Below are 9,234 nucleotides of genomic sequence, written 5' to 3'. Positions count from 1 at the left end.
GAGAGGCCCACGTACCGCAAAAAAAAAAAAAAAAAAAAAAAAAAAAAAACCTTTAGAGAGGAGATGAAATTTGAGTTGTCTTAAAGGATTAGCACGTGTTTGCCTGTGAACAGACTATGAACCTGGTCTGTTCTCTGCCTGCCTTGGTAGTGATTCCACCACTTCTCTGCACATTGTTTCCTTCAAGGCTGAGTTAAAGATCAATCTTTTTTTTTTTTTTTGCGGTACGCGGGCCTCTCACTGTTGTGGCCTCTCCCACTGCGGAGCACAGGCTCCGGACACGCAGGCTCAGCGACCATGGCTCACGGGCCCAGCCGCTCCGCGGCATGTGGGATCTTCCCGGACCGGGGCACGAACCCGTGTCCCCTGCATCGGCAGGCGGACTCTCAACCACTGCGCCACCAGGGAAGCCCCTTCCTTGCAGTTTTATTGAGATATAATTGACATACAGCACTGTATAACTTTACGGTATACAGCATGATGATTTGACTTACATACACCATGAAATGATTATCACAATAAGTTTAGTGAACATCTCATATAGATACAAAATTAAAGAAATAGAAAAAAATTTTTTTCCTTGTGATGAGAACTCAGGATATACTCTCAACAACTTTCATATATAGCATACAGCAGTGTTAACTAAATTTATTCTGTTGTACATTACATCCCTAAGACTTATTTATCTTATAACTGAAAGTTTATACTTTTGACTGCCTTCATCCGGTTCCCCCTCCTTTCACCCCCCACCTCTGGTAACCACAAATTATTTTTGTGGTTCTATAAGTTTGTTTGTTTTTGAAATATAACTGACCTACAACACTATGTTAGTTCCTGTTACACAACATAATGGTTCAATAGCTTAGTATATTTCAAAATGATCACCACGATAAGTCTAGTTAGGATCTATCACCATACAAAGATATCACATCATTATTGACTATATTCCCCACAATACATTTCATACCCGTGACTCATTTATTTTGCAACTGAAAGTTTGTTCCTCTTAATCTCCCTCACCTATTTCTTTCCTCCCCATACCGTCCTCCTCTCTGGAAACCACCTGTTTGTTCTCTGTATCTGTGACTCTGCTTCCATTATATTATGTTTGTTCATTTGTTTTGTTTTTCAGATTCCACATATCAGTGAAATCATACAGTATTTGTCTTTCTCTGTCTGACTTACTTCACTTAGCATAATACCCTCTATGTCCATCCATGCTGTGGCAAATTGGCAAGGTTTCGTTCTTTTTTATAGCTGAGCTATGTATCTCTATATATCTATATAGAGATATCATATATGATTGACATATATATATATATATCTATCTCACATCTTCTTTATCCATTCATCTATTGATGGGCACTTCCATATCTCGGCTATTGTAAATAATGCTACAATGAACGTAGGGAGTGTGATCTTTGCTAACTAGTGTTTTCATTTTTTTCAGATAAATATCCAGGAGAGGAATTGCTGGATTGTGTGGTAGTCCTTTTTTTTTTTTTTTTTTTTTTGGCCACACTGTGCGGCATGTGGAATCTTATTTCCCTGACCAGAGATTGAACCTGTGCCCCCTGCAGTGGAAGCTTGGAGTCTTAACCACTGGACGGCCAGGGAAGTCCCTATTTTTTAACTTTTTGAGGAATCTCCATACTGTTTTCCATAGTGGCTGCATTTACATTTACATTTCCACCAGCAGTGCACGAGGGTTCTCTTTTCTCCACATCCTCACCAACACTTGTTATCTGTTGCCTTTTTGATAATAGCCATTCTCACAGGAGTGACATGATATTTCATTGTGGTTTTGCTTTGCATTTCCCTGATGATTAGTAAGCTGAGCAAATATGTTCTCTGACCCTTTCTCTCTCTCTTCTCCTTCTGGGACCCCTATAATGTGAATGTTAGTAGGCTGGCTATGGTCCCAGAGATCTCTTAATCTGCCCTCACTTATTAAAAATTCATTTTTCTGTTCAGTTTAAGTGACTTCCAGCGCTCTGTCTTCCAGTTTGCTGATTCATTCCTCTGTATCATCTAATCTACTGTTGATTCCTTCTGGCGTATTTTTAAAATTTCAGTTATTGTTTTCTTCATCTCTATTTGGTTCTTCTTTATATTTTCTAACTCTGTTAAAAATTTCTAACTTCTCACTCTGTCCATCCTTTCTTCTCCTGAATTCTTTTTGTTTCATTTTGTTTTATTTATTTGGCTGTGCGAGTTCTTAGCTGCCGCATGTGGGATCTTCGTTGCTGAGTGTGGGATCTTTAGTTGTGGCATGTGAACTCCTAGTTACGGCATGCATGTGGTATCTAGTTTCCTGACCCAGGATCAAACCCGTGCCCCCTGCATTGGGAGCTTGGAGTCTTAGCCACTGAACCATCAGGGAAGTCCTCCTCCTGAGTTCTTTGAGCAGCTTTGAGCATCAGCCCCGGGGTACTGGGCTACTGCCAGCCTGCTGGTGTGTGGAGCTGGTCCTGGGGTCTCTGACTGCAGGGCCCTGTGGGTCCCAGAAGTGGTGTTGGCCCACTGGTGGGTGGGGCCAGGACCCAGGGGCCCTGGGGCTGGTGCCTGCTCATTGGTGGATGAGGCTGGTCCTGGGGCTAGTGCCGGCCCACCAGTGTCAGGGCCTGGGTCCTGGGGCATCTGGGGGTCAGAGGGTCTTAAGGAAGCTGGCCTGCTGGTGGGTGGGTGTATGTCTTCTTCTGGCTGTTTGGTCTGAGTTGTCCCAGTACTGGTGCAGACACGCTGATGGATGGGTCGAGGTTCTAGTGCTAATTAGCTAGGGAGAGGATTCCAAAATGGATCTTGCCAGCACTGGGGTCCTCATGGGAGAATGAGTTCCCAAAATGGCTGCCGCCAGTGTCTGTGTCCACGGGGTGAGTTACAGATGCCTCCTGCTTCTCTGGGAGGCTCTCCAGGATCAACAGGTGTTTCTGACCCAGGCTCCTTTCAAATTATTGCTTCTTCCCTGTGTCTTGGAGGGTGTGAGATTTTGTGTGCACCCTTTAAGAGTGGCAACTCTATTTCCTACAGTCCTCTGGCTCTCCCAAAAGTAAGCCCCGTTGGTCTTCAAAGCCAAAAGTTCCAGGGGCTCATCTTCCCAGTGCAGGGACCCTGGACTGGGGAGCCCAATGTGGGGCCTGGACCCCTCGCTCCTTGGAGAGAACCTCTGCAATTGTAACTATCCTCCCATTTGTGGGTCACCCACCCAGGTGTATGGGTCTTGACTATACTGTGTCTCTGCCCCTCCTACCCGTCTCACTGTGATTCTTTCTTTATATCTTTAATTGTAGATCTTTTCTACTAGTCTTCTGGTCTTTCTCATCAATAGTTGTTCTGTAAATCGTTATAATTTTGGTCCACCCATGAGAAGAGGTGAACTCAGGGTCTTCCTACTCTGCCATCTTGGCCACTCCCCTCTCATGTTTTTTAAATTAATTAATTAATTATTTGGCTGTGTTGGGTCTTCATTGCTGCATGCGGGCTTTCTCTAGTTGCGACGAGCGGGGGCTACTCTTTTTTTTTTTTTTTTTTTTTTTGGTTTTGTTGGGTCTTTGTTTTTGTGGGAGGGTTTTTTCTAATTGTGGCAAGCGGGGGCCACTCTTCATCGCGGTGCGCGGGCCTCTCACTATCGCGGCCTCTCTTGCTGCGGAGCACAGGCTCCAGACGCGCAGGCTCAGTAGTTGTGGCTCACGGGCCTAGTTGCTCCGCGGCATGTGGGATCTTCCCAGACCAGGGCTGGAACCCGTGTCCCCTGCATTAGCAGGCAGATTCTCAACCACTGTGCCACCAGGGAAGTCCAGGGGCTACTCTTCATTGTGGAGCGTGGGTTTCTCTCTAGTTGTGGCGTGCGGGCTTGGCTACCCCACGGCATGTGGGATCTTAGTTCCCCGACCAGGGATTGAACTCGCGTCCCCTGCATTGGAAGGGGGATTTTTAACCACTGGACCACCAGGGAAGTCCCTGTCTGGTTTTCTATATCAGCGTTATACTGGTCTCATAAAATGGGTTGGGAAGGATTCTCTTCTATTTTCTGGGAAAGATTATGCAGAATTGGTGTTAATTCTTTATATGTTTGGTAGAGTCTCCACCAAAGCCATATGGACCTGGATATTACCTTGTTTTGTTTTTTTTTTAGACTTTTACAAAATAAATTTCTTTACAGTTATAGAATTATCCAAACTATCTATTTCATATAGGGTGAGTTCTGGTAGTTGGCACTATTTGAGAAATTGGATTATGGAATATTTACTTAATCTCAAAATACCACGCTACAAAATACGCATGACAAAGAAGAAAAGAGTAACTTTATACTGGAAAAGTCTGAAAGACATCACCTTAACTGATCAAAGTTAACGGTACTAGCAAAAGGCAAATCAAAATTTTGTACCACCTGATAGGATACAATGTAAAGAGCACAGCCTCTCTTTCATGCTATTCCTGCCAAAGGTAAAATCCAAAATCCAATCATGAAAAAAAAAAATCAGAAAGCCCAAATTGAATAATCTTGTACAAAATAATTGTCCTGTAATCTTCAAAAACATCAATGTTATGAAAGTCAAAGAGAAAATGAGGAACTATTCTCGTGATTGAAGGAGACAAAAGAGATGTGACAACTAAATTCAAAGTGTGATTGGATCATTAAGCTATAAAGGATACTACTGGGACAAATGATGAAATTTGATAGGTTGCTGAAAACCAGACGGTGGTATGTATCAATATCAATTTCCTAATTTTGATGGTTGTACTGTGGTTATGTATCAGAATGTCCTTGTTTGTAGAAAATTCACACTAAAGTATTTGGGGGGTGATGGAACATCAGGATGCCAATTTACTCTCAAATGGTTCAGAAAAAAATAATCTTTTGGTACTTAAAAGAAACTTTTCTGTAAATTTTAAATAATTTAAAAATTTTGTAGGACTTCCCTGGTGGTGCAGTGGTTAAGAATCCGCCTGCCAATGCAGGGTACATGGGTTAGAGCCCTGGTCAGGGAAGATTCCACATGCCGCGGAGCAACTAAGACTGTGTGCCACAACTACTGAGCCTGCGCTCTAGAGCCCGCGAGCCACAACTGCTGAAGCCCGTGCGCCTAGAGCCCGTGCTCCACACCAAGAGAAACTACCACAATGAGAAGCCGGCGCACTGCAACGAAGAGTAGCTCCTGCTCGTCGCAACTAGAGAAAAGCCTGCGGGCAGCAATGAATATCCAATGCAGCCAAAAATAAATAAATAAATAAATTTATTTAAAAAAAATTTTTTTTTGTAAATTACAGAAAAAAAGTTTCCAGATAGCCTCTTTCCATTTTGATCACTCTATTATTCTAGGGCTCCTAAACATTGATGGATATATTTTACTTACACTTGTGCTGGATATCATCTACTCATTTGGAAATCTTTTTTTTTTGGAAATCTTTATACTTCTTGTGCATCTGTTTCCTTGAGGAGATTATTAAACACCCAAAGGACATAATTTTGCCTCTGTTTCCTTCATATTTCCTTGTGGTATTAAGTAGCTGCTCTTAATTACCACTTGTAAACACTAAAGGTTTTGGAGCATGAATTATCTGAATAGTTGAATTGCCTCTTTCAATTTAAGCCCATGCAAAAAAACTAAATCATATCTCTTAAGTCATAGGATGGATCCAGGAACCAAGTCTGTGCTGACTGCTCTTTCACACCAATCAATGGCCCCTGGGATTCAAAGAAATATGCATCTTGGTGGAAAAATGAGTCACTCCACCAACGCACAGCTGGACTCTCACACCAGACCACAATGGAAATGTGGAAATCTGACTAGAGCACAAGGAATCTACATGTAACAAGAGTTCACACTCTTCCTGTTCTGTTACATTGTGAAACGGAAACATTGTTTTCTGGGAAAAGAGCCAGAGTCCACAAATGAAATGGTTTTGCCTAAATGTGCACAGCTGCTAAACACTTACTGTGCTTATTGAGAGTATCTTGTTTTATAGATTTAGACTTTGTTCCAACTGCAAAGTTTAAAGGAAGAGGGGTCCTATCGTGTGCAACAGAATGGGGTTTTTTTTGTTTCTTTTTAAAAAAATTTTTTTTTCTTTTTGGCTGCGTTGGGTCTTCATTGCTGTGTGTGGGCTTTCTCTAGTTGCGGCGAGTGGGGCCTACTCCTCGTTGCGGAGCGCGAGCTTCTCATTGCGGTGGCTTCTCTTATTGTGGAGCACGGGCTCTAGGCGAGCAGGCTTCAGTAGCTGTGACTCGTGGGCTCAGTAGTTGTGGTTTGCAGGCTCTACAGCGCAGGCTCACTAGCTGTGGCCCGCGGCCTTAGCTGCTCCACGGCATGTGGGATCTTCCCGTACCAGGGCTCGGACCCGTGTCCCCTGCATTGGTAGGCGAATTCTTAACCACTGCGACATCAGGGAAGTCCCTAAATCTGGACTTTAGATCAGATTCAAGTTTAACTGTTTTTGTGTTTTTTTTTTTTTTTTTTTTTGCTTGTTTGGCATCATTGTGAATTCATGGATTTAAACATATTTGATATATATTATCTGAAATCAAATAACTGGAAAAATAAATTAACAATGCTCTTCTACACATTCTTTGCTATTATATAAAGAAAGGGATTAATTATAAAGAAATAATTTAACATCAGGAATTTTTTTTAAAAGCATTTCCAGGAGCAACGTAAGTATCCATCAACAGATGAATGGATAAAGAAGATGTGGTACATATATACAATGAAATAATACTCAGCCGTAAAAAGAATGAAGTTTTGCCATTTGCAACAACATGGATGGACTTGGAGGGTATTATGCTAAGTAAAATAAGTCAGACAGAGAAAGACAAATACTGTATGATATCACTTATGTGTGGAATCTAAAAACTACAACAAACTACTGAATATAACAAAAAAGAAACAGACTCACAGATACAGAGGACAAACTAGTGGTTATCACTGGGGAGGGACAAGATGGGGTAGGGGATTAAGATGTACAAACTACTACATATAAAATAAATAAGCTACAAGGATATATTGTACAACGCAGGGAATATAGCCAATGTTTTCTGGGGTTTTTTTCCCCCCAAAAGTGTTACTTTATTTTCTTATTTATTTATTTTTATTTTATTAATTTATTTTTGGCTGCGTTGGGTCTTTGTTGCTGTGCGCCGAATGGGCTTTCCCTAGTTGCGGCGAGCGGGGACTACTCTTCATTGCGGTGCTTGCTTGCTTCTCATTGCGGTGGCTTCTCTTGCTGCAGAGCACGGGCTCTAGGTGAGCGGGCTTCAGTAGTTGTGGCACACGGGCTCAGTAGTTGTGGCCCGCAGGCTCTAGAGCACAGGCTCAGTAGTCGTGGCACATGGGCTTAGTTGCTCTGCGATGCGGGATCTTCCCGGACCAGGGCTCGAACCCGTGTCTCCTGCATTGGCAGGCGGATTCTTAACCACTGTGCCACCAGGGAAGTCCTATTATTTATTTTTTTAACATCTTTATTGAAGTATAATTGCTTTACATTGTTGTGTTAGTTTCTGTTGTATAACAAAGTGAATCAGCTATACATATACATATATCCCCATATCCCCTCCCTCTTGTGTCTCCCTCCCACCCTCCTTATCCCACCCCTCTAGGTGGTCACAAAGCACTGAGCTGGTCTCCCTGTGCTATGCGGCTGCTTCCCACTAGCTATCTATTTTACACTTGGTAGTGTATACATGTCCATGCCACTCTCTCACTTCGTCCCAGCTTACCCTTCCCCCTCCTTGTGTCCTCAAGTCCATTCTCTATGTCTGCGTCTTTATTCCTGTCCTGACTCTAGGTTCTTCAGAAACTTTTTTTTTTTTTTAGATTCCATATATATGTGTTAGCATATGGTATTTGTTTTTCTGTTTCTGACTTACTTCACTCTGTATGACAGACTCTAGGTCCATCCACCTCACTATAAATAACTCAATTTCGTTTCTTTTTATGGCTGAGTAATATTCTATTGTATATATGTACCACATCTTCTTTATCCATTCCTCTGTCGATGGACACTTAGGTTGCTTCCATGTCCTGGCTATTGTAAGTAGTGCTGCAATGAACATTGTGGTACATGACTCTTTTTGAATTATGGTTTTCTCAGGGTATATGCCCAGTAGTGGGATTGCTCGGTCGTATGGTAGTTCTATTTTTAGATTTTTAAGGAACCTCCATACTGTTCTCCACAGTGGCTGTACCAATTTACATTCCCACCAACAGTGCAAGAGGGTTCCCTTTTCTCCACACTCTCCAACATTTTAGCCAATGTTTTATAATTACTATACATGGAATATAACCTTTAAAAATTGTGAATCACGGGCTTCCCTGGTGGCGCAGTGGTTGGGATTCCGCCTGCCGATGCAGGGGACGCGGGTTCGTGCCCCGGTCCGGGAGGATCCCGCGTGCCGTGGAGCGGCTGGGCCCGTGAGCCATGGCCGCTGAGCTTGCGCATCCGGAGCCTGTGCCCCGCAACGGGAGGGGCCACAACAGTGAGAGGCCCTCGTATCGCAAAAAAAAAAATTGTGAATCACTATGTTGTACACCTGAAACTTATATAATATTGTACATAAACTATACCTCAATAAAAAAAAATTTCCACAGAATAGCGCAGGCTTAATACATATATAATCCAATCTTCTATAGTTTCTACATCTGTACTCCTAAATAATGAAAATTGTAATATTTTAGACTTCTCCCTTTCCTTCATTCTCTACATGTAATCAGTCACCAAGCCCTATTGATTTTCCCTCCTATAGAGTTCTCCCATCAGATCTCTTCCCTCTATGAACATTGTACTGCTTTAGTTCAAATGATCATCTTCTCTTATTGGGATTATTGCAGTAGCCTCCTGATAGATCTCCCTGCTTCTAGTCTCAGCCCCTTCCAAACTATCATTTACATTTCCTCAAATCAATTTTCTTCCTAAAATGAAAATCAGTTCCTCTCCCTCTTTAGGTTAAAGTCCTTAAATTGTGCCTTATAATCTTGAGGATAAAGTCCAGACCTCTTAGCATGATTTCAGGATGCTCTGTGATTGGACCACATTTCCTGTTCAGCCTCACCTTTAGCCTTTCTGCCTCCAAATACCTCATGCTCCTGCCTCAATAAGCTATTTTCCATAGGCTCAGACGTCCTCATGCCTTTACCAAGATCTTTCCTCTGCTTAGAATCCCAACCCCCAGCTCCCTTTTTCTGCTTAGCAAATGCCTATTCATTCTTCAAGCCACAGCTCAACTCCTCTGAAATG

Source organism: Lipotes vexillifer, unplaced genomic scaffold (genome assembly GCF_000442215.2).
Source record: "Lipotes vexillifer unplaced genomic scaffold, Lipotes_vexillifer_v1.1 scaffold2106, whole genome shotgun sequence".
In the NCBI taxonomy this organism is placed as follows: Eukaryota; Metazoa; Chordata; class Mammalia; order Artiodactyla; family Lipotidae; genus Lipotes; species Lipotes vexillifer.
Note: the sequence above shows the minus strand (reverse complement) of the source record.